This window comes from Hylobates moloch, unplaced genomic scaffold (genome assembly GCF_009828535.3).
Source record: "Hylobates moloch isolate HMO894 unplaced genomic scaffold, HMol_V3 SCAFFOLD_4, whole genome shotgun sequence".
NCBI lineage: Eukaryota > Metazoa > Chordata > Mammalia > Primates > Hylobatidae > Hylobates > Hylobates moloch.
This window is the reverse complement of record NW_026652279.1, coordinates 46616231-46641506: the sequence shown is the minus strand read 5'-3', so window position 1 is coordinate 46641506 and position 25276 is coordinate 46616231. Positions and strand designations below refer to the sequence as shown.

Sequence of the window (25276 nt, the reverse complement as noted above, 5' to 3'; positions counted from 1 at the left end):
GGTATTTTATTCTCTTTGAAGCAATTGTGAATGGGAGTTCACTCATGATTTGGCTCTCTGTCTGTCTGTGATTGGTGTACAAGAATGCTTGTGATTTTTGTACATTAATTTTGTATCCTGAGACTTTGCTGAAGTTGCTAATCAGCTTAAGGAGATTTTGGGCTGAGACAATGGGGTTTTCTAGATATACAATCATGTCATCTGCAAACAGGGACAATTTGACTTCCTCTTTTCCTAATTGAATACCCTTTATTTCCTTCTCCTGCCTGATTGCTCTGGCCAGAACTTCCAGCACTATGTTGAATAGGAGCGGTGAGAGAGGGCATCCCTGTCTTGTGCCAGTTTTCAGAGGGAATGCTTCCAGTTTTTGCCCATTCAGTATGATATTGGCTGTGGGTTTGTCATAAATAGCTCTTATTATTTTGAGATACGTCCCATCAATACCTAATTTATTGAGAGTTTTTAGCATGAAGCGTTGTTGAATTTTGTCAAAGGCCTTTTCTGCATGTATTGAGATAATCATGTGGTTTTTGTCTTTGGTTCTGTTTATATGCTGCATTATATTTATTGATTTGCGTATGTTGAACCAGCCTTGCATCCCAGGGATGAAGCCCACTTGATCATGGTGGATAAGCTTTTTGATGTGCTGCTGGATTCGGTTTGCCAGTATTTTATTGAGGATTTTTGCATCAATGTTCATCAAGGATATTGGTCTAAAATTCCCTTTTTTGGTTATGTCTCTGCCAGGTTTTGGTATCAGGACGATGCTGGCTTCATAAAATGTGTTAGGGAGGATTCCCTCTTTTTCTATCGATTGGAATAGTTTCAGAAGGAATAGTACCAGTTCCTCCTTGTACCTCTGGTAGAATTCAGCTGTGAATCCATCAGGTCCTGGACTCTTTTTGGTTGGTAAGCTATTGATTATTGCCACAATTTCAGAACCTGTTATTGGTCTATTCAGAGATTCAACTTCTTCCTGGTTTAGTCTTGGGAGGGTGTATTTGTCGAGGAATTTATCCATTTCTTCTAGATTTTCTAGTTTATTTGCATAGAGGTGTTTGTAGTATTATCTGATGGTAGATGGTATTTCTGTGGGATCGGTGGTGATATCCCCTTTTTCGTTTTTTATTGCATCTATTTGATTCTTCTCTCTTTTCTTCTTTATTAGTCTTGCTAGCGGTCCATCAATTTTGTTGATCTTTTCAAAAAACCAGCTCCTGGATTCATTAATTTTTTGAAGGGTTTTTTGTGTCTCTATTTCCTTCAGTTCTGCTCTGATTTTAGTTATTTCTAGCCTTCTGCTAGCTTTTGAATGTGTTTGCTCTTGCTTTTCTAGTTCTTTTAATTGTGATGTTAGGGTGTCAATTTTGGATCTTTCCTGCTTTCTCTTGTGGGCATTTAGTGCTATAAATTTCCCTCTACATACTGCTTTGAATGTGTCCCAGAGATTCTGGTATGTTGTGTCTTTGTTCTCGTTGGTTTTAAAGAACATCTTTATTTCTGCCTTCATTTCATTATGTACCCAATAGTCATTCAGGAGCAGGTTGTTCAGTTTCCATGTAGTTGAGCGGTTTTGAGTGAGTTTCTTAATCCTGAGTTCTAGTTTGATTGCACTGTGGTCTGAGAGACAGTTTGTTATAATTTCTGTTCTTTTACATTTGCTGAGGAGAGCTTTACTTCCAACTATGTGGTCAATTGTGGAATAGGTGTGGTGTGGTGCTGAAAAAAATGTATATTCTGTTGACTTGGGGTGGAGAGTTCTGTAGATGTCTATTAGGTCCACTTTATGTAGAGCTGAGTTCAATTCCTGGATATCCTTGTTAACTTTCTGTCTCATTGATCTGTCTAATGCTGACAGTGGGGTGTTAAAATCTCCCATTATTATTGTGTGGGAGTTTAAGTCCCTTTGTAGGTCACTGAGGACTTGCTTTATGAATCTGGGTGCTTCTGTGTTGGGTGCATATATATTTAGGATAGTTAGCTCTTCTTGTTGAATTGATCCCTTTACCATTATGTAATGGCCTTCTTTGTCTCTTTTGATCTTTGTTGGTTTAAAGTCTATTTTATCAGAGACTAGGATTGTAACCCCTGCCTTTTTTTGTTTTCCAGTTGCTTGATAGATCTTCCTCCATCCCTTTATTTTGAGTCTATGTGTGTCTCTGCACGTGAGATGGGTTTCCTGAATACAGCACACTGATGGGTCCTGACTCCTTATCCAGTTTGCCAGTCTGTGTCTTTTGATTGGAGCATTTAGCCCATTTACATTTAACATTAATATTGTTATGTGTGAATCTGATCCTGTCATTATGATGTTAGTTGGTTATTTTGCTCGTTAGTTGCTATAGTTTCTTCCTAGCCTCGATGGTCTTTACAATTTGGCATGTTTTTGCAGTGGCTGGTACCAGTTGTTCCTTTCCATGTTTAGTGCTTCCTTCAGGAGCTCCTTTAGGGCAGGCCTGGTGGTGACAAAATCACTCAGCGTTTGCTTGTCTGTAAAGGATTTTATTTCTCCTTCACTTATGAAGCTTAGTTTGGTGGGATAGGAAATTCTGAGTTGAAAATTCTTTTCTTTAAGAATGTTGAATATCGGCCCCCACTCTCTTCTGGCTTGTAGAGGTTCTGCTGAGAGATCAGCTGTTAGTCTGATGGGCTTCCCTTTGTGGGTAACCCGACCTTTCTCTCTGGCTGCCCTTAACATTTTTTCCTTCATTTCAACTTTGGTGAATCTGACAATTATGTGTCTTGGAGTTGCCCTTCTCGAGGATTATCTTTGTGGCGTTCTCTGTATTTCCTGAATCTGAATGCTGGCCTGCCTTGCTAGATTGGGGAAGTTCTCCTGGATAATATCTTGCAGAGTGTTTTCCAACTTGGTTCCATTCTCCCCATCATTTTCAGGTACACCAATCAGACGTAGGTTTGGTCTTTTCACATAGTCCCAAATTTCTTGGAGGCTTTGTTCATTTCTTTTTATTCTTTTTTCTCTAAACTTCCCTTCTCTCTTCATTTCATTCATTTCATCTTCCATCAGTGATACCCTTTCTTCCAGTTGATCGCATCTGCTACTGAGGCTTCTGCAATCTTCGCGTAGTTCTCGAAACTTGGCTTTCAGCTCCATCAGCTCCTTTAAGCCCTTCTCTCCATTGGTTATTCTAGTTATCCATTCTTCTAATTTTTTTTCAAAGTTTTTAACTTCTTTGCTATTGTTTTGAATTTCCTCTCGTAGCTCAGAGTAGTTTGATCGTCTGAAGCCTTCTTCTCTCAACTCATCAAAGTCATCCTCCATCCAGCTTTGTTCCGTTGCTGGTGAGGAACTGCATTCCTTTGGAGGAGGAGAGGTGCTCTGTTTTTTAGAGTTTCCAGTTTTTGTGCTGTTTTTTCCCCATCTTTGTGGTTTTATCTACTTTTGGTCTTTGATGATGGTGATGTACAGATGGGTTTTTGGTGTGGATGTCCTTTCTGTTTGTTAGTTTTCCTTCTACCAGACAGGACCCTCAGCTGCAGGTCTGTTGGAGTTTACTAGAGGTCCACTCCAGCCCCTGTTTGGCTGGGTGTCAGCAGCGGTGGCTGCAGAACAGCGGATTTTCGTGAGACCACAAATTCAGCTGTCTGATAGTTCCTCTGGAAGTTTTGTCTCAGAGGGGTACCCGGCCGAGTGATTTGTCAGTCTGTCCCTACTGTGGGGGTGCCTCCCAGTTAGGCTGCTCAGGGGTGAGGGACCCACTTTAGGAGGCAGTCTGTCCGTTCTCAGATCTCCAGCTGCGTGCTGGAAGAACCACTACTCTCTTCAAAGCTGTCAGTCAGACAGGGACATTTAATTCTGAGGAGGTTCCTGCTGACTTTTTGTTTGTCTGTGCCCTGCCCCCAGAGGTGGAGCCTACAGAGGCAGGCAGGCCTCCTTGAGCTGTGGTGGGCTCCACCCAGTTCGAGCTTCCTGGCTGCTTTGTTTACCTAAGCAAGCCTGGGCAATGGCGGGCACCCCTCCCCCAGCCTCGCTGCTGCCTTGCAGCTTGATCTCAGACTGCTGTGCTAGCAATCAGCGAGACTCCGTGGGCATAGGACCCTCCGAGCCAGGTGCGGGACACAATCTTCTAGTGTGCCGTTTTCCAGGCCCGTTGGAAAAGCGCAGTATTAGGATGGGACTGACCCGATTTTCCAGGTGCTGTCTGTTTCCCCTTTCTTTGACTAGGAAAGGGAACTCCCTGACCCCTTGCGCTTCCCGAGTGAGGCAATGCCTCGCCCTGCTTCGGCTCGCGCACAGTGCGCTTCACCGACTGTCCTGCACCCACTGTTAGGCACTCCCTAGTGAGATGAAACCAGTACCTCAAGCAGAAATGCAGTAATCACCCGTCTTCTGTGTCGCTGGGGCTGGGAGCTGGAGACCGGAGCTGTTCCTATTCGGCCATCTTGGCTCCACCCCCCCCCCCCCCCCCCCCCCCCCCCCCCCCCCCCCCCCCCCCCCCCCCCCCCCCCCCCCCGAGTGGTCCTTCTACTCTTGCCACTTATGAATTTGAGCCTTTGTTCCAGATCACACAAGCATCAAAATTTTAACTTGTTCCTCTTTATGCTGTTGGAGTCCCTCTGTTTATGGCAAGCCTTACCCTCAGTCCCTGCGCAGGCTCAACAGATACTCCCCCAGGAAAAAAAGTAGTTGAAAAATTCAGCTTACCCAGGAAAAGCGCTTATCTGTCTTGTGTGTTAGTTCATCAATTTCTTTGACTCTAACCCTCCTGCTTCCCTGTTATGAAGATCCTTGTGATTACATTAGGCCCACCTGGATAATCCAGGATATTTTCCCCATTTCAAGATCCTTAACTTATTCACATATGCACAGTCCCTTTTACCATGTAACACGTTCACAGGTTCCAAGGAGTCAAATGTTGACATCTTTTGAGGGAGAGGGCAATTATTCAGCATACCACAGAAGGCCTGTTACCACTCTTATTATTATTACACTCTCAAAAAGCCCAAGGGCTACTGGGCCATCATTTTTTAAATTGGACTTAATTTTCTAGACACAAGTCCCTACGTCTTAACGACAATCCTTGCGTGTATCTTTCTTATATTGCAATTCTATAACCCCAGGACTGAACTACTGAATTTCTGTAACTGAAGGATTTCTGGACTTTTTCTTAATGTGTACGTCTTTGAAGGTTGGTGTGGATGAAGCAGGGATGGCAAATAGTATTTGTACATTACTATATGTTTTTAAGAAAGCAGGCCACAATTTTTCAAAGTCATGCTACAAGTTTCAGTGTGGAAAGAGCTCGATTTATCAAAGATTTATTACATTTCTCACACATGAATGGAAAATTCTGGTAAAAAATTTCAGCCAGGAGGCTAGGGTTAGAGGAAGAGCAATGAACTCCACCAAGGTCCTTCTTTGTCTCCCTGCAGTAAGCCCTTTCTCTAACAAAGAGCTATTTTATTGATTTATTTATTTTTGTTTGTTTGTAATTGACAGAAAGGAGCAAAAATACCTTTGCTAACTTGTTTTGTTTTTAAGAATGTGGATTTACATTATGACAGAGGTCACTAACTTTCCAAGCCATGTCAAAAGCAGATCATGCCTCTAGTTAAAGAAATACTAAACATCACCACCTGGTAGGGGAAAACATAAAGGAAATTTAAGAGACTAGTTCCTTTTTGCAAATTGTATACCCAAGATGATGTGTGCAGAAAATTAATCTGCTCTGTATTAAATCTCCAGAGAAGATTTGTTTAAAATCTCTTTCAGTAACTCCAATGTTTTTTCAACATCTTAGAATTTCAGTGTTTCCAGGTTTGTGAAATGCACCTGAGTGAATGATATTCTAAATGCCAAGGACACTGAAAGTTTCAAAACAGGTTGCCTTCCTGAGATCCAAATTTAAATAACCATCCTCATAAAAATCTTTGGAAAATACTGAAGCTACAAGGGAAAATAATAATAAACTTTTAAGTTTGAGGATTGGACATTTTGAGAAAATACATATGATGACTATATATAACACCTTTTGCAGGTATACAATAAATTTGTTGGTTTAAGAATATACAAGTATACTATGTTTAACTTGGTTTTATTGGCATATTTAGAGAGATCATAAACCCCCAAAAACTGAAAAAAGGTATCCTTCCAGTTTTAAAACAAGGTCACCATGAAAAATATTTTCCTTGCCTTCTAATTTTACTATTTCTTCCAAGCCTTCATAGGTTATACACTTTGCAAATAATATTCAAAATTGTGAGGCTGCAGCGCTGTCATTTTAAATGAAAAATATTCACTGGATCCCTACACTTTTGTTATTTTGGCCAGTACTGATAAATTATAAGTCGGAAGACTGGTTTTGGAGCCCAGAGCTTTAAAAATGTCCAAGGATTTTATTGAAAAACCAGTATTATTGAAAGTATATAAGAAGTAATAAGTATGTAAGTAAGTAAGAAAGTATGTAAGAAGTAAGCACTTGTACTGGTTATTTTACCAGAAAGGTGTCCTGATCCAGACCCAAAAGAGGGTTATTGGATTTTATGCAAGGAAGAGTTCAGGTGAGTTCACAGAATAAAGTGAAAGCAAGTGTCTTAAGAAAATAAAGGAATAAAAGAAGGGCTGCTGCTTCATAGAACATCCCCCAGGGGCTACTGGTGGCTATTTTTATGGTTATTTCTTTATTATATGCTAAACAAGGGGTGGATTATTTATGAGTTTCCCAGGAAAGGGGCAGGGATTTCTTGGAACTGAGGGTTAGAATATATATGATATCTTTCAGACATTACCATGACATTTGTAAAGTGTCATGATGCTGGCCAGAGTGTCTTTTAGCATGCTAATACATTATAATTAACATAATGAGCAGTGAGGATGACCGGAGGTCACTTTCATTATCATCTGGGATTTGGCAGGTTTTGGCTGGCTTCTTTACTGCATCCTGTTTTATCAATGCGGTCTTTGTGACCTGTATCATGTGCCAGCCTCCTATCTCATCCTGTGACTAAGAATGCCTAACCTACTGGAAATGCAGCCCAGCACGTCTCAGCTTCATTGTACCCAGCCCTGATTCAAGATGGAGCTGCTGTGGTTCAAAAGCTTCTAACAGTTATATTTTTAGGAAATTGGGATGATTTTGATCTGAGGGACAAGCAAAGGAGTAGTTCCTTACAAAAAACAGATTCAGGAGTATATAAATAATCCGAGCCCTTCCTGCCTCTTCTACTTCTTTTCAATCCTCAGACATTTTAGTGTCCCCCCCATCAGTAGCGTAAGACAGGTGATATGGTTTGGCTGTGTCCCCTCCTAAATCTCATCTTGAATTTTAGTTCCCATAAACCCCTTATGTCATGGGAGGGACCCAGTGGGAGGTAATTGAACCACTGGGCTGGTTATCCCCATGCTGTTCTTGTGATAGTGAGTTCTCATGAGATCTGTTGGTTTTATAAGGGGCTCTTCCCCCTGTGGTTGGCACTTCACTCTCCTGCTGCCCTGTGAAGAGGTGCCTTCTGCCATGATTCTGAGTTTCCTCAGGCCTCGCCAGCCACATGGAACTGTGTGTCAACCTCTTTCGTTTATAAATTCCCCGGTCACAAGTATGTCTTTATGAGCAGCATGAGAATGATTGAATACAGTAAATTTGTACCGAGGTAATGGGGTGCTGCTGTAAAGATATCCAAAAATGTGGAAGCGACTTTGAAACTGGGTAACAGGCAGAGGTTGGAACAGTTTGGAGGGCTCAGAAGACAGGAAAATGTGGGAAAGTTTGGAATTTCCTAGAGACTTGTTAAATGGCTTTAACCAAAATACTGATAGTGATACGGACAATGAAGTCCAGGCTGAGGTGGTCTCAGATGGAGATGAGGAACTTGTTGGGAACTGGAGGAAGGTGACTCTTGCTATGCTTTAGCAAAGAGACTGGTGGCCTTTTGCCCCCACCCTAGAGATCTGTGGAACTTTGAACTTGAGAGACATGATTTAGGGTATCTGGCAGAAGAAATTTCTAAGTGGCAAAGTGTTCAAGAAGCAGCAGACCATAGAAGCTTGGAAAATTTGCAGCTTGATGATGTGATAGAAAAGAAAAACTCACTTTCTTGTGAGAAATTCAAGCTGGCTGCATACATTTCCATAAGTAATGAGGATCTGAGTGTTAATCACTGAGACAGTGGGGAAAATGTCTCTAGGGCAAGTCAGAGACCTTTGCAATAGCCCCTTCCATGGCAGGCCTGGAAGCCTAGGAGAGAAATATGGCTTCCTGGGCCAGGCCCAGAGTCCCCCTGCTCTATGCAGCCTCTAGACATGGTACCCTGCATCCCAGCTGCTTCAGCTCCATCTGTGGCTATAAGGGACCAAGGTACACCTCAGGCCATTGCTTCAGAGGGTGCAAGCCCCAAGCCTTGGCAGGTTACACATGGTGTTGGGCCCACAGGTGCACAGAAGTCAAGAATTAGGTTGGGGAACCTCCACCTAGATTTCAGAGGATGCATGGAAATACCAGGATGTCCAGGCAGAGGTATGCTGCCGGGGTGGAGCCTTCATGGAGAACCTCTGCTAGGGCAGTGCAGAAGGGAAATGTAGGGTGGGAGCTGCCACACAGAGTCCCCACTGGGGCACTGCCTAGTGGAGCTGTGAGAAGAGGGCCACCATCATTCAGACCCCAGAGTAGTAGATCCACTGACAGATTGCACCATGTGCCTGGAAAAGCCACAGACACTCAATGCCAGCCTGTAAAAGCAGCCAGGAGGGGGGCTGTACCCTGCACAGATTTCACCATGTGCCTGGAAAAGCCACAGACACTCAATGCCAGCCTGTAAAAGCAGTCAGGAGGGGGGCTGTACCCTGCAAAGCCACAGGGACAGAGCTGCCCAAGGCCGTGGGAGACCACCTCTTGCATCAGCATCATCTGGATATGAGACATGGAGACAAAGGAGATCATTTTAAAACTTCAAGGTTTAATGACTGCCCTATTGGATTTCTGACTTGCATAGGGCCTGTAGCCCCTTTGTTTTGGCCAATTTCTCCCATTTGGAACAGGTGTATTTACTCAATGCCTATACCCTCATTCTATGTAGGAAGTAACTAACTTGCTTTCAATTTTCCAGGCTCATAGGCGGAAGGGACTTACCTTGTCTCAGATGAGACTTTGGACTTGAATTTTTTGGTTAATACTGGAATAAGCTAAGACTTTGTGGGGACTGTTGGAAAAGCATGATTGTATTATGAAATGTGAGGACGTCAGATTTGGGAGGAGCCAGGGGTGGAATGATATGGTTTGGCTGCGTCCCCACCCAGATCTCATCTAGAATTATAGTTCCCATAATCCCCATGTGTCATGGGAGTGATCCAGTGGGAGGTAATTGAATCATGGGGGGGGTGCGGTTACCCCCATGCTGTTCTCATGATACTGAATGAGTTTTCACAGAGGTGCCTTCCACCACAATTGTAAGTTTCTTGAGGCCTTCCCAGCCATGTGGAACTGTGAGTCAATTAAACCTGTTTTCTTTATAAATTACCTAGTCTTGGGTATTTCTTCATTGCAGTGTGAAAGGGTCCCCAACCCCTGTGCTGAGGACTGGTACTGGTCCATGACCTGTTAGGAACTGGGCTGCACAAGCCGGAGGTGAACAGTGGGTGACTGTGCATTACCTCTGAGCCCCACCTTCTTTCAGATTAGCAGCAACCTTAGATTATCATAGAAGCATCAACCCTATTGTGAACTGCACATTCAAGAGATCAAGGTTGCCTGCTCCTTATGAAAATCTAATGCCTGATGATCTGAGGTGGAACAGCTTCATCCTGGAACCATCCTCCCACCCCTCTCCCTGTCCATGAGAAAACTGTCTTCCACAAAACTGGTCCCTGGTGCCAAAAATGTTGAGGACTACTGGTGTAAGATATCTGAACATACGTATGCCAGAAGTAAATTTGATTTCCTCCATAGAGATAGAAGACCAAAGGAAAGTGATGAAAGACCAGAGTACCCAATTCCTGATTCTCATTATCAGCACCTTGATTTACTTTGATGTATACATAGCGGATGGGTGCTTGCTTTTTTGTTTATACTATAATGTAATATAACATTTTGATTTGGTGAGAATGCAGAGCACATATCTTAAAATTTTCACTTCAATACATTATTATTTGCATTTATATAAGATGACTTAAGTATGATTTTTATATGGTATAAATATTTTTTCAAAAAAGTCTTTTTTCTATTCCACCTTATAGCTAATAGAAGTCTGAACTGTAACCTTAAGTTATTTATATATTGAACAAATATTTACTGGGAACTTCTTTTTTTTTTTTTTTTGAGATGGAGTCTTGCTGTGTCGCCAGGCTGGAGTGCAGTGGCACTATCTCACCTCACTGCAACCTCCACCTCCTGGGTTTAAGTGATTCTCCTGCCTAAGCCTCCCGAGTAGCTGGGATTACAGGTATGCATCAACACATCCAGCTAATTTTTGTATTTTTAGTAGAGACAGGGTTTCACCATGTTGGCCAGGATGGTCTCGATCTCCTGACCTCGTGATCTGCCCGCCTTGGCCTCCCAAAGTGCTGGGATTACAGGCATGAGCCACTGTGTCTGGCCAGGAATTTCTTAATTTCACAAAATATTTAGTGTATAATGACAAATTAGGGTGCTCGCCCTTATGGATCACATGGTCTACTGAAAGAAATGTGATAATTCTGTTATAGTCTAATAAGGGCCATGATGGAGGTATGTTTTAATACCTAACATTTATTGAATGCTTACTCAGTGCCTAGGTTCTACATATACAATTAATTCTTACAATTACTTTATGAGTTAGATACAATTACTGTCTCCATTAATGCAAATGAGAAACTGAGGCTTAGAGAGATTAAAAGCATAGAGAATTTGAGTAATGTCAAATAATTTACTATGACTGACATTTAGATTATGGTAGAGGTATCCTTTATTGTGGGATGGAATTGACTCATGAGATTAGTTTTCATAGGCTGGTTGAAATATCATCTAATATAGCTAATCTCTGTTTCAATTTCAGTTTTAATCATCACACTGTGGTCTGCTTGTCTGACTCCCTTGATACAACGTGCTGCCCATTCGTCAGGGCCTGAGAGTGGCAGCAGCAGAGGCCAAGGGAGGTATGGAGAGGGTAAGAAAACTCTAAGAAAAAAGGAGCTAAAGTTCCTGTAACAATAATAGATGCATGGAAGAAAAGAAAAGCCTAAAGTAGGATCCTCCCATGAAGAAAGCAAAGAGAGGAGATTTCTTAAAACAATAACTACAAGGTAAAAAATGAAGCCACAGGGATGCCAAACCCCTTTGCCATATTGGAAGTTTTAGCCCTTAACACTGGAACCCAGCAATGCTTTTAACCTTGATCTACATAATCTTTCTTCATTTCATGGTTTTGGTGACAGAGGAAGCCTCAAGCCTCCTTTGAAGCCTGCAATGTAGTACAAATAATAATCATCCTATGGGAACATATGGAATAGGCATTAACCAGGTATTAAGGGTGACAGAATTAATTTATTTAAGCCATTTTCAAACTTTCTCTGTATTTTTTTAGTCAATACTATCATTTAAAGTAGTGAATTGGTGATTTGGGCTGAATAATAACTTAAATTTAGTTTTTCTGACCAGTGGCTATATTATACTCAATTTAGTCCTGAAAGACCATTATATTTATTTATTTGTTTTATTTTCAAATCTAGTTCCCATGGTGGTCCCCTTTTACTGAGAAGATAATCAGATAATCATTTCAGAGCCACTAAATTGTACAAACCAGAAACACTACTGAATTAGTCAGGACTCCATATTTGCAAGTAGAAGAAACCCAACTCAGATTAATTTAAATAAGAAAGGATACTGCATTAATTTACAATGAAGAAGGGACCTCCAGTGATGTCACCAGCAATCAATCTATCCTGCTTTCTTTCCCAGTGCTGCTTTGCTTCACTTTGACTTTATTCTCAGGTGAGCGCTTGCCATGTAATGGCAAAGATGTTAATGAAAACTTTAGGCATATATTACATGATCTTCATCACAAACTGCTTTAAATAATAAATGTATTGGTTCACATTACAGCTAAAAGTCCAGATGTAGTGGAGCTTTGGATGTGGTTTGATCAAACTCTCTGGGATTCTCTTAGCCCTTCCTTATGTGTCAGCTGTATCTGTAATGGTTCTAGTCCTCACAGATGCACACTACACCAATCAGACCAAGAAACAAATCTTTCCCCTCAGTTATTGACAGAAGTCCTGTATTTCATTCTGTGGTTGCTCTAGACTCTGAGTTTAGCTGATAAATCCAATGAAATAGAAAACCAGGGGTTAAAACCACAAGGAAAGGAGCCCAAGCATCTATTAGAAGGGCAAGTCTATTTACTGGTAGCCGAGACCTTCTAATGTGTTTCCATAATATCAGGCAGCACTCATGGAAAGCTGTGGAAAATGTAGGACAACATATCTATTTGACAGAATCAGGAAATACACACAGAGTATAAGGTATGACCTAGGTCAAAACCCAGAATCCAAGATCAGGACTCCTTTTAGGGAAGAATCTTGGTCTTTTGAGGTTGGCTGGAAATGTCAATGTAGCTGTTATAGTTTCCTGGAGTAGGTTTAGGCTACACAGAGACTTTCATTCTTCCACAGGAAATGAATGGTCACCACGAAGAGGCTTAGGGCATTTGTAAGGATGACAGCCACTTTTGTGATTTGCCTGTCACAAGCTGTTCAATTTTGGCTTAATTTTATGTAAATAGCACTTTCTTTGGCACCCTATGGATCACATGTTTGCAAGGAAAAGAGAGGAGTACACAGAAAGCTCCTTGAGATATAGAATGAGATTTTCCCAGGCATAAAGTATAGCTCAGACCTACAAAAGTGTATGATACCTAGAGGTATAAAGAACACTGTACAACGTTTTTTCTCTGTCCTTCATGTGTTTACCCTGTGGTAGAAGAGATAAATTCTCATATAAAAACAATTATATAAGAATGGGAAAAATATTGACCTACTGAGGAACTTTATAGCAAAGTCTTATTCTATTAAGAATTTTAAGATAATATTTAGCATAATGGAAATAAGGTTCTTACAACAGAGTTTATTTTTTTCCTCTTTGTGCATTGGTAAACAAATATATCAGACAGAGTAAGCAATGTTATAGTCGGGGACAAATTATACTATTAATTCTTTAAAAGATTTTTAATTTATGAGAAGGTTATGGCAATCTAATCAAATAAATGGAAATTCATGTAGGTATGAGTCAAATAATCAAACATTATTATTCTTAATCTATTATACTTTTATGACCATAAATGCAATTTTATTTCAAAATATTAAACTTGTGATAGTATAGGAAGGACTTCATCCTTAAGATGTTGGAGCTGAAAATTTTAGGCCTTAAGGACTAATCCTGATATTTATGAAGTGGATAAGTTTTCTTGGTTTTTATACTGATAATATATGTGGTATAATATACAACTACAGAAGTGCCCCTACTTGAGACATATAAATAACAACAAATACTACTATAATAACCACCTTGAAATGAGTTTTTAATTGCTTTGATGACTATAGTAGCAATTCCCAAAATATGCTAGCTCTGTTTACTTTCAATTTTATTCAGCATATGGGCGTAGGAAAGCATTAGCATTTTCCAATTCCAAGGATGAATGTGTTTAATGTTAAAATAACTCAGAACAGTTTTATGTTTTTCATCATGAAGTTCAAGTAAGAAATATAAATACAGAAACTTGGGTCTGCTGCTATTCTGCCTATAAATTTGGTCAATCTGGTGAGGACGTGACCATAGAGAGCTTATGGATCAGCTATTTGGGCTTCCTTTTACTACTAACTAAAACACATGATGCAAAATTATTTCCATCAATAGGACAACTATTTGAAAACATTCATACTGTGTAGACATGTTTTTAACCTCAATTTTTCCCATCAATTCTGAATATATTTTTCTTGGGGGCTGGAGGTTGTAGTGATTGGTGCCATACCTAATAGCAGGATATCAGAGTGACGGAAATTTGGGCTTGAGTCTCAGTCAACACAGTCAGCTTGCAAGAAATATAACTATTAATCACATTTCTCAGCTGAACTTAATTTTGATTATGAGACTCCACTCTGCTGAGTGTTGGAAACTCAATCATTTTGGAGTTACAGCTGTGTTCTCCAAGTGCAGGTCCAGTGACCATGAGACTTGTAAAATGCCAAGATATGGGGAATGGGGATGGAGGAAGAATTTGGCATAGGTTGTCATGTGTCAGCCCTGGCATCTTCAGAGACAGCTTTTGTCTCACCTGATCTTTAGTAGTCTATCAGCACAAAACACTTCTGAGTTTCTATTTTTCCTGACAATTAGATTCTTTCAAGTTTTCTCCATAAACTTATTCCAGTGCCCATCTCAGATATTGTGTGTATTTGTGTTATTCTTGCATCATGCACTCTCAGGAAACTTGACAAGTTTAGTTGAACTCTTCATTTTCGTGTTTTGCTTAGGCATTGTATTAGTTCATTTTCACACTGCTATAAAAATACTACCCAAGACTGGGTAATTTATAAAGAAAAGAGGTAGGCCGGGCGCAGTGGCTCACACCTATAATCCCAGCACTTTGGAAGGCCGAGGCGGGCAGATCACGAAGTCAGGAGATCGAGACCATCCTGGCTAACACAGTGAAACCCCGTCTCTGCTAAAAATAGAAAAACAAAATTAGCCGGGCGTGGTGGTGGGCGCCTGTAGTCCCAGCTACTCAGGAGGCTGAGGCGGGAGAATGGCGTGAACCTGGGAGGCAGAGCTTGCAGTGAGCCGAGATCGTGCCACTGCACTCCAGCCTGGGTGACAGACTGAGACTCCATCTCAAAAAAAAAAAAAAGAAAGAAAGAAAAGAAGTTTAACTGACTCACAGTTCTGCATAGCAGGTGAAGCCTCAGGAAACTTACAATCATGGTAGAAGATGAAGGGGAAGCAAAGACTTTCTTCCTGTGGTGGCAAGAAAGAGAGAGCCAGCAACAGCAGGGAAAACTGCTTTATAAAACCGTAAGATCTCATAGGAACTCACTCACTATCACAAGAACAGCATGGGGGAAACCATCCCATGATCCAATCACCTCCCACCTGATTCCTCTCTCGACACATGGAGATTATGAGGATTACAATTCAAAATGAGATTTGTGTGGGGACACAAAGACTAACCACATCAGGTGTGTTAGAATAAACCTACTGCTCCTGTATAATACTGGAACTGACCTAAGGGAGAATTCTGAAAAAGCCTCAGGCCAATCTCTTTAGACATACCATGTGACCATTCCAACTCCAGGTTTCATTTGCATGCCCATCCTCATTCAGGCTAAGCAGGTCTCTTCAACAAACATTAGCTAATACCTGATAGTATGGAATTACACTTCAGTGTCTGATATGAGCCCTAAGAACCCTGAGAAACAGATAGTATCTTTTAGCGTTTAGAGCTTGGACTAGGTCTTAAGGGAGAGGATTCCCTAAGGAAGTAATTAAGTGAAAGTGACTTAAGGGTGGGATAACAGGAGCAAAGAAATGGAGGTGGAAACAATGAGACATGGATGTGGCAGTTAGCTTAAAGCAATGAGAACACTGATTTGATTATAAAGTTGGGTTCATGATGGGGAATCGTGGAAAGTAAGGTTGACCACGTAGTGTGAGCCACTTTACAGTAAATTTGCTAGGGCCAGAGCTGCGTTTCTTTTATAATAATGAGTTTTTTCTCCTACTTTTGACTGAGAACAATTTCAGGAAAGTGGAGAATAGAGAAGGCCAGTTCTAAAATATACGATTATGGACAGAAATTTTGATTTTAGTATAGTCAATATTGCTTCTTTTCCACCTTTCCTTCATAATAAATTTTAATGAAGACGGATGGGTTTCCAGCTCTCTGGTGAACTTGTGATTCTTGTGAGATAAACTTGCATGGGTCTCTGGAATAAAAGTCTGTAAGGAGAAGGCCACAACCTAGCTCATTAATAAACTCCAGCCTGAATCATCCAGTCCAGGTGTGGAAGAACCAGTTGTTGCAAACTGTTTTCAAAGCAAAGCAGAGTAGACACTTATAAAGCTTCTCTCTTCTCTCCTTAGTCTTCAGGAAGAAATTTCCTGGGGCAAAGCCTGCTATAGCCACAGAAGCAGATCTGCGGCTTCCTTTTTTTTTTTTTTTTTTTTTTTTTCTTTTTTGAGACAGAGTCTCACTCTGTCACCCACACTGGAGTGCAGTGGCATGATCTCGGCTCACTGCAACCTCCACCTCCCAGGTTCAAGTTATTCTTCTGCCTCAGCCTCCCTAGGAGCTGGGACTAGAGGCATGTACCACCGTGCCCGCCTAATTTTTTTTTTTGTATTTTGAGTAGAGATGGGGTTTCTTCATGTTAACCAGGCTGGTCTCGAACTCCTGATCTCAAGTGATTTTTTTGTATTTTGAGTAGAGATGGGGTTTCTTCATGTTAACCAGGCTGGTCTCGAACTCCTGATCTCAAGTGATCTGCCCACCTCGGCTTCCCAAAGTGCTGGGATTACAGGCATGAGCCACTGTGTCTGGCCTGTGGCTTCTTATAGAAGTTAAGTCATCCTTTTTGCTGTACTGTTTTGCCTCAAACCAGTAACCATGGTTTAACTCAAGCGGTGCTGTGTGCAGAGGGAGAAGCTACCACAAAGCTGGAGAACTGCTTTTTGACCATTCTTTGGAGTGCCACATTCTGGTGTGGTTTTGCTCCTAGAACAGGTCTTTTGCTCTATACCTTTGCAGAGATGCATACAAATGTTTCTGCAAAGTACCATAACACCTTAAAGAATGCAGTGTTTGGCCCTGAGGCCATGTGTCTTGCAATTTTTTTGTGTGTATTTATGAATGTGGCGACTTAGGGGAGTGAGATAGGGTGAATATGTGAATATTTAATTGAATATTCTTTAATTGAATATGCCGATATGAATTTTATTAATGTGGAGGTGTTTTTTGGAATGTAGAATGACTATCTTTGCCTATTATCATTAACTTGTGTTCTAGAAATAAATATTAAATCAAAGAAAAAAGAATTCTTAAAAATTAGAAGAAATCACAAAAGTTTATATAGTGCTGTTTGAGACAAAATAAATCTAAAGGGTTCCATCTGCTGGTAGAAATAAAAAATGAATACAAATTAAAATATGCATTGTAAAAATTATCTGGCAAATTAGAAGTGATAGTCACAGAAGTTTAAATTGAAAGAACAATCATCTACTTCCTTTATTTTAAAAACTATCATGGAACATGAAAATAAATATATAGTTGTTTTAAAATATATTATAGAAAGCAAACAGATAATAAACATTGTTTTTTTTTTAACTATAAGCTTTGTGAAGGTAGGGGCCATGTCTATATTGTTCCTTACTATATTCCCAACTCTTGGTAAAGTGCTATGCAAATATATGTAAATAATTTTGTCGTATGATTCAGAGTTGCATGAAACCTAAAAGGATGTAACAGAAAGTTTGTATTTTTAACTCAAGGAACCATAAAGTTATGTTATGAAATTATAGAAAATACACTTATAATAAACTTACTTCTTAAATAGAAGTTCTCCATTGAAGAATTTAACATCAGTATGTAATGATATATTTTATTTCTCAGAAAGATAAGTCTAGCAGTGAGGATAAACTATGTTATGCTGTGGTAAAAAATGATTCCCAAATCTCAATTGCAGTGACTTACAACAACAAAGGTTATTTTCTTGTTCACATCCATCATGAGTTTCCTGCACTCTGCTCCTTATGTGTGTTCATTCTGGCACCTAGGCTGTTGAAACACCTCCTATCTGGAACATAACTGATCGTCCTGACACAGAGAGAGAGATGTGGCAAACTAAACATAGGTGTTTTGCTTTTTAATAACAGTTTTATTGAAGTATAATTTTCATACATTTAGCCATTCTTAGTGTACAATTCAATGTTTGTTAGTAAATTTACAGAATTGTGCAACTGACCACCACAGGCCACTTTTAGAACATGTCCATTGCCCCCAAAACATCTCCTGAGTCCATTTGCAGTGAATCTTCATTGCTACACCCAGCCCTAGAAAATAATTAATCTGCTTTCTGTCTAAAAATTTGCCTTTTATAGATATTCCATATGAATGAAAACATATAGGTAATCTTTTATGTCTGACTTCTTTCACTCAGCATGTTTTTGAAGTTCATCTGTGCTGTAGCATGTCAGAAGTTTTTATGACTTTTTAAGAAACTGTTAAACGTTTACAAAGTGACAAATCATTTTATATTCCTACCAGCAACATATGTGGGTTACAGTTTCTCCATATCTTCATCAACACTTATTTTTGTTTGTCTTTTTTTATTATAGCCATTTTAATAGGTAGGAAGTGGTTTCTCATTACAGTTTTAATTTGCATTTTCTAATTCAAATGACTTAATGTGATTGAGCCTCTTTTCATGTACTTATTAGCCATGTCTTTGGTGAAACGTCTATTCAAATTCTTTGCCTCTTTTGTGTGTTATCTTCTTATTTAATTATAATAGTTCTTTATATATTCTGGATAACATTTTTATTAAGTCTATGATTGGCAGATATCTTCTCCCAGTCTGTGGCTTGTCTTTTCATTTTTCTTAAGTGTCTTTTGAGGGACAAGAATTTTTTAAATTTTTATGAAATCCAATGTATAATTTTTTTCTTTTATGCATTGTGCCTTTGATGTTATATCTAAGAACTCTTTGCCTAACCCAAGAAATTTCAGGACCATGAAGATTTTCTATTATGTGTTTCTCTAGAAGTTTTATAGTTTTCATTCTTACATTTGGGTTTATGATCCATTTTGAGTTAATTTTTGTGTTTAGTATAAGGAAAGCTGTCTCATTCTTCATTTTTTCTCATTAAATTTCTGGCTAGTCTGCTAATCTGTTGCTTGCTCTAAGCTTAATCACACCCTAAGGCTAGCTATGATGTCATCCCTCCCCAATTATTTGTCACCAAGATCACTGTTGTTTTTGACAATGTCCTGGACATGGGGACTTCCGACTCTACTCCAAATGAAGCCAGTCCACTTTGGCAGTAAAGATGATGGTTTTCCTGGTCCATCCTGTCCTAAGGTGGTGTGGGCTAAAATGCCATTAAATAACACTATTCTTACCCAAGGTTCAGTAGTTTTCTTAAATATAAGTTTTTGAGTTATTTGTATGCCTTTGGTTGATTTTGATAGTTGGGAGTTTTTTTTCAAGTGTCCAATTTTATTTTTGCTTTTTGGGGAGAAGATTTGCCAGTGTCTTCACTCGACCATTCCAGAAGTCTCAGCCTCTCTGAGGTAATTTTTATAATATGGGCATTTGAATACCTTAAAGCATTATAAAATGTGTTATTTTTGTCAGAGTTCATGAGCTTAAAGCAAGTCACATAGTCATTCCTTTGTTCAATAGAGAGAGATATAGAATCCTCCCATAGGAAGGAACATCACAGGGATAATGTGGTAGGCAGCTCATGACATAGTTTCCAATGTCATACCTCTGTGTTGTCTCTTTTCCTTGAGTATGGTGTGGACTTAATTACCCTCTTCTAGAATAGATAGAATTCAGTAAAAGTGATGGGCTGTCATTCCTGTAATTAACTTAGGAAAGACTACTACTTCAGTCTTGCTAGCTTTCTCTTTCTAGTGGGCACTGTCTCATTCCATCTTGCCTTTTTGGGTTGCTCACATTGATGAAGCAAGCTACAATTTTGGAGAAACTCATATGGCTAGGAACTGAAGGTGAACCCCAGCCAATTCCCAGCGAGGGACTGAGGCTCTCCTATTGAGTTCAGTAGCCTACAAGGAACTGAAGCCTGCAAACAAACAGAGTGAAGTTGGAAGCAGATTTTTCCTCAGTTGAAGCATGAAATGACGATAGCCCTGGCTGATACCATGATTGTGGCCTTGCGAGAGATCCTGAAGCTGAGGACCCAGTTAAGCCATGTCCACATTCCTGATCTACAGAAACTGCTTGATGTGTTAACCATTAAATTGTAGGGGTAATTTTTTTGTGCAGCAATATATAACGAATACAGAGAGTAACTAAAATATTTACTGAACAGTGAAAAATAATCCACGATAATAGGTATGGAGCTGGATAGGATATTTCTTACCATATATCAACACTTCTAAATGAATCACATTTTAATCAGGGTGGCTTTCTGTGGGTCTCATAATCTGGCATTTGCTCTGAATAGCAAAGTAAGTATTTTTTTTAAACGAGATTGGAAAAAGATATTTTCTTGTGCATTATTAATGGTAGTACTCTAATTTCTCATTGATATTTTGTAATTGGCAAACATTTTGATGACTGTCTACTCTTCATAATTTAGTGTTACTTTAAATAATATGTGAATACTAAAATCAGTAAGCTTCACTTATATAGAAAATATTCAGTTAAAAATGTAAGGGAAAACTCTTCCAAAAACTAGAGTGTTGGAAAAAGAGACCAAAAATGTAACTTGACAGTGGAGAAACCTGACAAATACCACCTTAAGCCAGGTGATTGAGGTTAACATCAATAGCGATAAACCATATTTGATAGTATGTAGCCTTGATCTGATGTGATGATACTACCACATTTCTTCTGTGGTCTTCCTCCAAAAAATATTAGCCCAGTCTAATTGTTAAAAAAAATAGGCAAATCTCAATTAAGAAAAATTGTGCAAAATACCTGAATAGTAATCTTTAAAACTGCGAAGGTCATAAAAACCAAGGACAGTTTGAAAAACTACCACAGCCAAGAGGAGCCTAAGGAGACATGGCTACTGAATATAATGTGGTATCCTGGATGTGATCTTGGAACAAAAGAAAGACATTAGGTAAAACTAAGGAAATCTGAATAAAGTATTGACTTCAATCAATGATAATATATTAGTATTGGTTCATTAATTGTGACAAATGCACCATAATGTTTTATTGCTGTTGTTGTTGTTTGTTTTTTGTTTTTGATACAGGGTCTTGCTGGCATTCCAGGTGCCACTGGGGTATGAAAAAACTCCTGCAGCTAGCTCAGTGTCTGCCCAAATGGGTGCCCAGTTTTGTGCTTGAAACCCAGGGCCCTGGTGGTGTAGGCATCTGAGGGAATCTCCTGATCTATGGGTTGTGACTATCATGGGAATAGCATAGTTTCTGGGCCAGAAAGCACCATTCATCACGGCATAGTCCCTCACAGCTTCCCTTGGCTAGGGGAGGGAGTTCCCTGATCCCTTGAGTTTCCCGGGTAATGCAACACACCACCTTGTTTTGGCTCACCCTCCATGGGCTGCACCCACTGTCTAACCAGTCCCAATGAGATGGGCTTGGTGCCTCAGCTGGAAATGCAGAAATCAGCCACCTCTGCGTTGATCTTGCTGGGAGCTGCAGACTGGAGCTGTTCCTATTTGACCATCTTGCCAGCCACTGATACCAGTTCTTTACAATCTCTTTCAGAAGACAGAAAGAGAAGGAATACTTGGTAACTCATTGCATAAGGCCAGCTTTACACACTACCAAAACCAGGCAAAGACACTGTAAGGAAAAAAAAAAAACAACAATAACCAATTTCTCTCATGAACATAGATGCCAAAATCTTCAACAAAATATCCAGCCAATTAAACCCAACAATGTATAAAAATAATTATACACCACATCCAAGTGGGATTTATCCTAAATATATGAGGCTAATTCACCATTTGAAAATCAATCAATGTAATACATCACACTAACAGGCTAAAGAAGAAAAATAGCATGATCATATCAATAGATGTAGAAAAGCATTTGACAAATTCCAACACCCATTTATGATAAAAACTCAGCAAACTAGGTGTAGAGGGAAACTTCTTCAACTTGAGAAAGAATGTCTACAAAAAACTCTACAGTTAACATTGTACTCAATGGTGAGAAACTCAAAGATTTCTCATTAAGATTATAAATAAAGCAAGAATCTTCCTTCTAACAATTGCTTTTCAACACCATACTGGAAGTCCTAACTAAAAAAGTTTAAAAAGAAAAAGAAGTTATATAGGTTGGGAAAGAATAAACAACTGTTTTTGTTCACTGATGATATGATATCTATGTAGAAAATTTGAAAGTATTGGTAAAACCCCTGGAACTAACAGCAATTAAAGCAAAGTTGCAGGATACAAACTTAATATTAAAAAGTCAGTCATTTTCCTATATGCCAGCAATGAACAAGTGGAATTTGAAATTTAAAACACAGTGCCATTTATATTTGCACCCTGAAAAATGAAATACTTAGGCATAAATATAAAAAATGTACAAGATGTAAATGAGGAAAACTATATAACTCTGATGAAAGAAATTAAGGAACTAAATAAGTGGAGAGAGATTTCATTTCGTGGCTAGGAGGCCACAATTTTGTCCCAATATTAATTCTTCCTGACTTGATCTATAGATTCAAGGCAACCCCAATGTGGTGGTTAATATTAAGTGTCAACTTGATTGGACTGAAGGATACAAAGTATTGTTCCTGGGTGTGTCTGTGAGGGTGTTGCCACAGGAGGTTAACATTTGGTCCGTGGACTGGGAAAGGCCGACCCACCCTCAATCCGAGTGAGCACAATTTAATCAGCTGCCAGCATGGCCAGAATAAAAGCAGGCAGAAGAACGTGAAAAGACTAGACTGGCTTAGTCTGCCAACCTACATCTTTCTCCTGTGCTGGATGCATCCTGCCCTCGAACATGAGACTCCAAGTTCTTCAGCTTTGGTACTCAGACTGGTTCCCTTGCTCCTCAGTTTGAAGATGGCCTATTGTAGGACCTCACCTTGTGATCATATGAGTCCATACTCCTTAATAAACTCCCCTCTATAAATACACCTCTCCTATTAGTTCTGTTCCTCTAGAGAACCTTGACTAATATACCCAATCAAAATCCCATCAAGTAATTTTGTGGATAAGGACAAACTGATTACAGTGTTTATAAGGAAAGGCAAAAGGCCCAGAATTGCCAATGCAATATTGAGGAAGAACACAGGTTGAGGAGTGACACTACCAAACTTCAAGCCTTACTATAAAGCTATAGTAATCAAGACAGTGTGGTATTGGCAAAACAACAGACAAATAAATCAATGGAATAGAATAGGGAGCTCAGGGATAGACCCACATAAATATAGACTGCTGATCTGTGATTAAAAAGGAAAAGTAATACAATGGAGTAAGGACAGTCTTTTCAACAAATGGTGCTGGAGCAACTGGACATCTACATAACAAAAAAAAAAGAATCTAGATGCAAACTTTACATCCTTTACAAAAGTTAAAACGGCTCAAAGAACTAACTAAAATGCAAAACTCTTAGACTCCTAAAAGTTAACATAGATGAATATTTAGATGACCTTGGGCTTTGCAATGACTTTTTGGATAAACACCAAAGGCTCATAAAATAAATAATTAGTAAGTTGAACTTCATTAAAAGTAAAAATCTCTGCTCTGTGAAAGACACTGTCAAGAGAATAAAAAGACTGGGAAAAATATTGTGAAAGATATATCTGATAAATCCAAGATGTACAAAGAACACTTAAAACCAACAATAAGAAAACAAACAACATAATCAATGAAGATGCCTATCAACTGTAGACTTGAAAATGTGATACATATACACCATGGAATACTACATAGCCATAAAAAAGAATGAAATTGTGTCCTTTCAGCAACATGGATGGAGCTGGAGGTTATTATCCTAAGCAAAATAATGCAAAAACGGAAAACCTAATACTGTGTGTTCTCACTTACAGATATACAGATGGCAAATAAACATATGAAAAGATGCTCCATATGGTATGTCATCAGGGAAATACAGATGACAAATAAACATGAAAGATTCTCCACATCATATGTCATTAGGGAAATACAAAATAAAACAATGAGATACCACAACATACCAATTAGAATAGCCAAAACATAAAACACTTACAACACCAAATGCTGGTGAGGATGTGGAGGAACAAAGAACTCTCATTCATTGCTGGTGGGAATGCAAAAGGGTACAGCCACTTTGAAAGATAGTTTGGCAGTTTCTTACAAAACTAAATAGACTTTTATGCAATTCGGCAATTGCGCTCCTTGGTGTTTACACAATGGAGTTGAAAAATGTCCACACAAAAACCTGCATACCAACGTTTATAGCAGCTTTATTCATAATCGCCAAAACTTAGAAGCAACCAAAATGTCCCTCAGTAGGTGAATGGATAAACTGTGGAACAGTTTGTTGATTGTCTGTGGAACAGATAATGGAATATAATTCAGTGCTAAAAAGAAATGAGCTATCAAGCCATGAAAAAACACAGAGGAAACTTAAATACATTTACCAAGTGAAATAAGCCAATCAAAAAAGACTACATACTGCATGATTCCAACTATGTGACATTTTGGAAAAGGCAAAACTGTGGAGATAGTAAAAAGATCAGTATAGGCCAAAAGTTGGGGGGAGACAGAAATGAACAAGAAGAGCACTGAGGATTTTGAGGGCAGCAAAATTAATTTGTAACAGTCAGATACCCCCACTGTGTCTTGTAAGTAACTAACTTGTTTGTGAGTTTACAGGCTCATAGAAAGAAGGGACTAGCTGAGAGGCTGAGGCAGGAGAATGGCGTGAACCCATGCAGAGCTTGCAGTGAGCCGAGATTGTGCCACTGCACTCCAGCCTGGGCAACAGAGCGAGACTGCGTCTCAAAAAAAAAAGAAAGAAAGAAGGGACTAGCCTTGTCTCAGATGGGATTTTGGACTTTGGACTCTTGAGTTAATGCTGGAATGAGTTAAAACTTTGGGGAACTATTGGGAAGGCATGATTGTATTTTGCAATGTGAGAAGGACAGGAAATTTGGAGGGGCCAGGGGGCGGAATGATATGGTTTGGTTGTGTCCCCGCCCAAATCTCATGTTGAATTATAATCCCCAGTGTTGGAGGTGGCGCCTGATAGGGGGTGATTAGATAATGGGGGCAGTTTCTAATGGTTTAGCACCATCTCCTTGTGAAAGGAAAATAAATCTTGGGACCTCAAAATCACTAAGCTAAAGGGAAAAGTCAAGATGGGAACTGCTAGGGCAAACCTGCCTCCCATTCTATTTAAAGTCATCCCTCGGCTCACTGAGATAAATGCATATCTGATTGCCTCCTTTGGAAAGGCTAATCAGAAACTCAAACAAATGCAACCGTTTGGTTTGTCTCTTATCTACCTATGACCTGGAAGCGCCCCCCACCCCACTCCCTGCTCCCTCTTGGAGTTGTCCTGCCTTTTCGGACCAAACCAATGTACATCTTACATACATTGATTGATGTCTCATATCTCCCTAAAATGTATAAAACCA

The 25276-nt window shown here is 39.5% G+C and overlaps 1 long non-coding RNA gene across 2 annotated transcripts in view; it reads left to right on the top strand.

The window, feature by feature from the left end:
• LOC116466927 (uncharacterized) overlaps positions 1-25276 on the top strand; it is a 73494-nt gene that overhangs the window by 11273 nt on the left and 36945 nt on the right. For both annotated transcript variants that reach the window (XR_009213125.1, XR_009213126.1), the window contains exons 2-3: positions 10275-10395; positions 10987-11921. This is a non-coding gene — a long non-coding RNA (uncharacterized LOC116466927). The remainder of the gene's footprint in view (positions 1-10274; positions 10396-10986; positions 11922-25276) is intronic.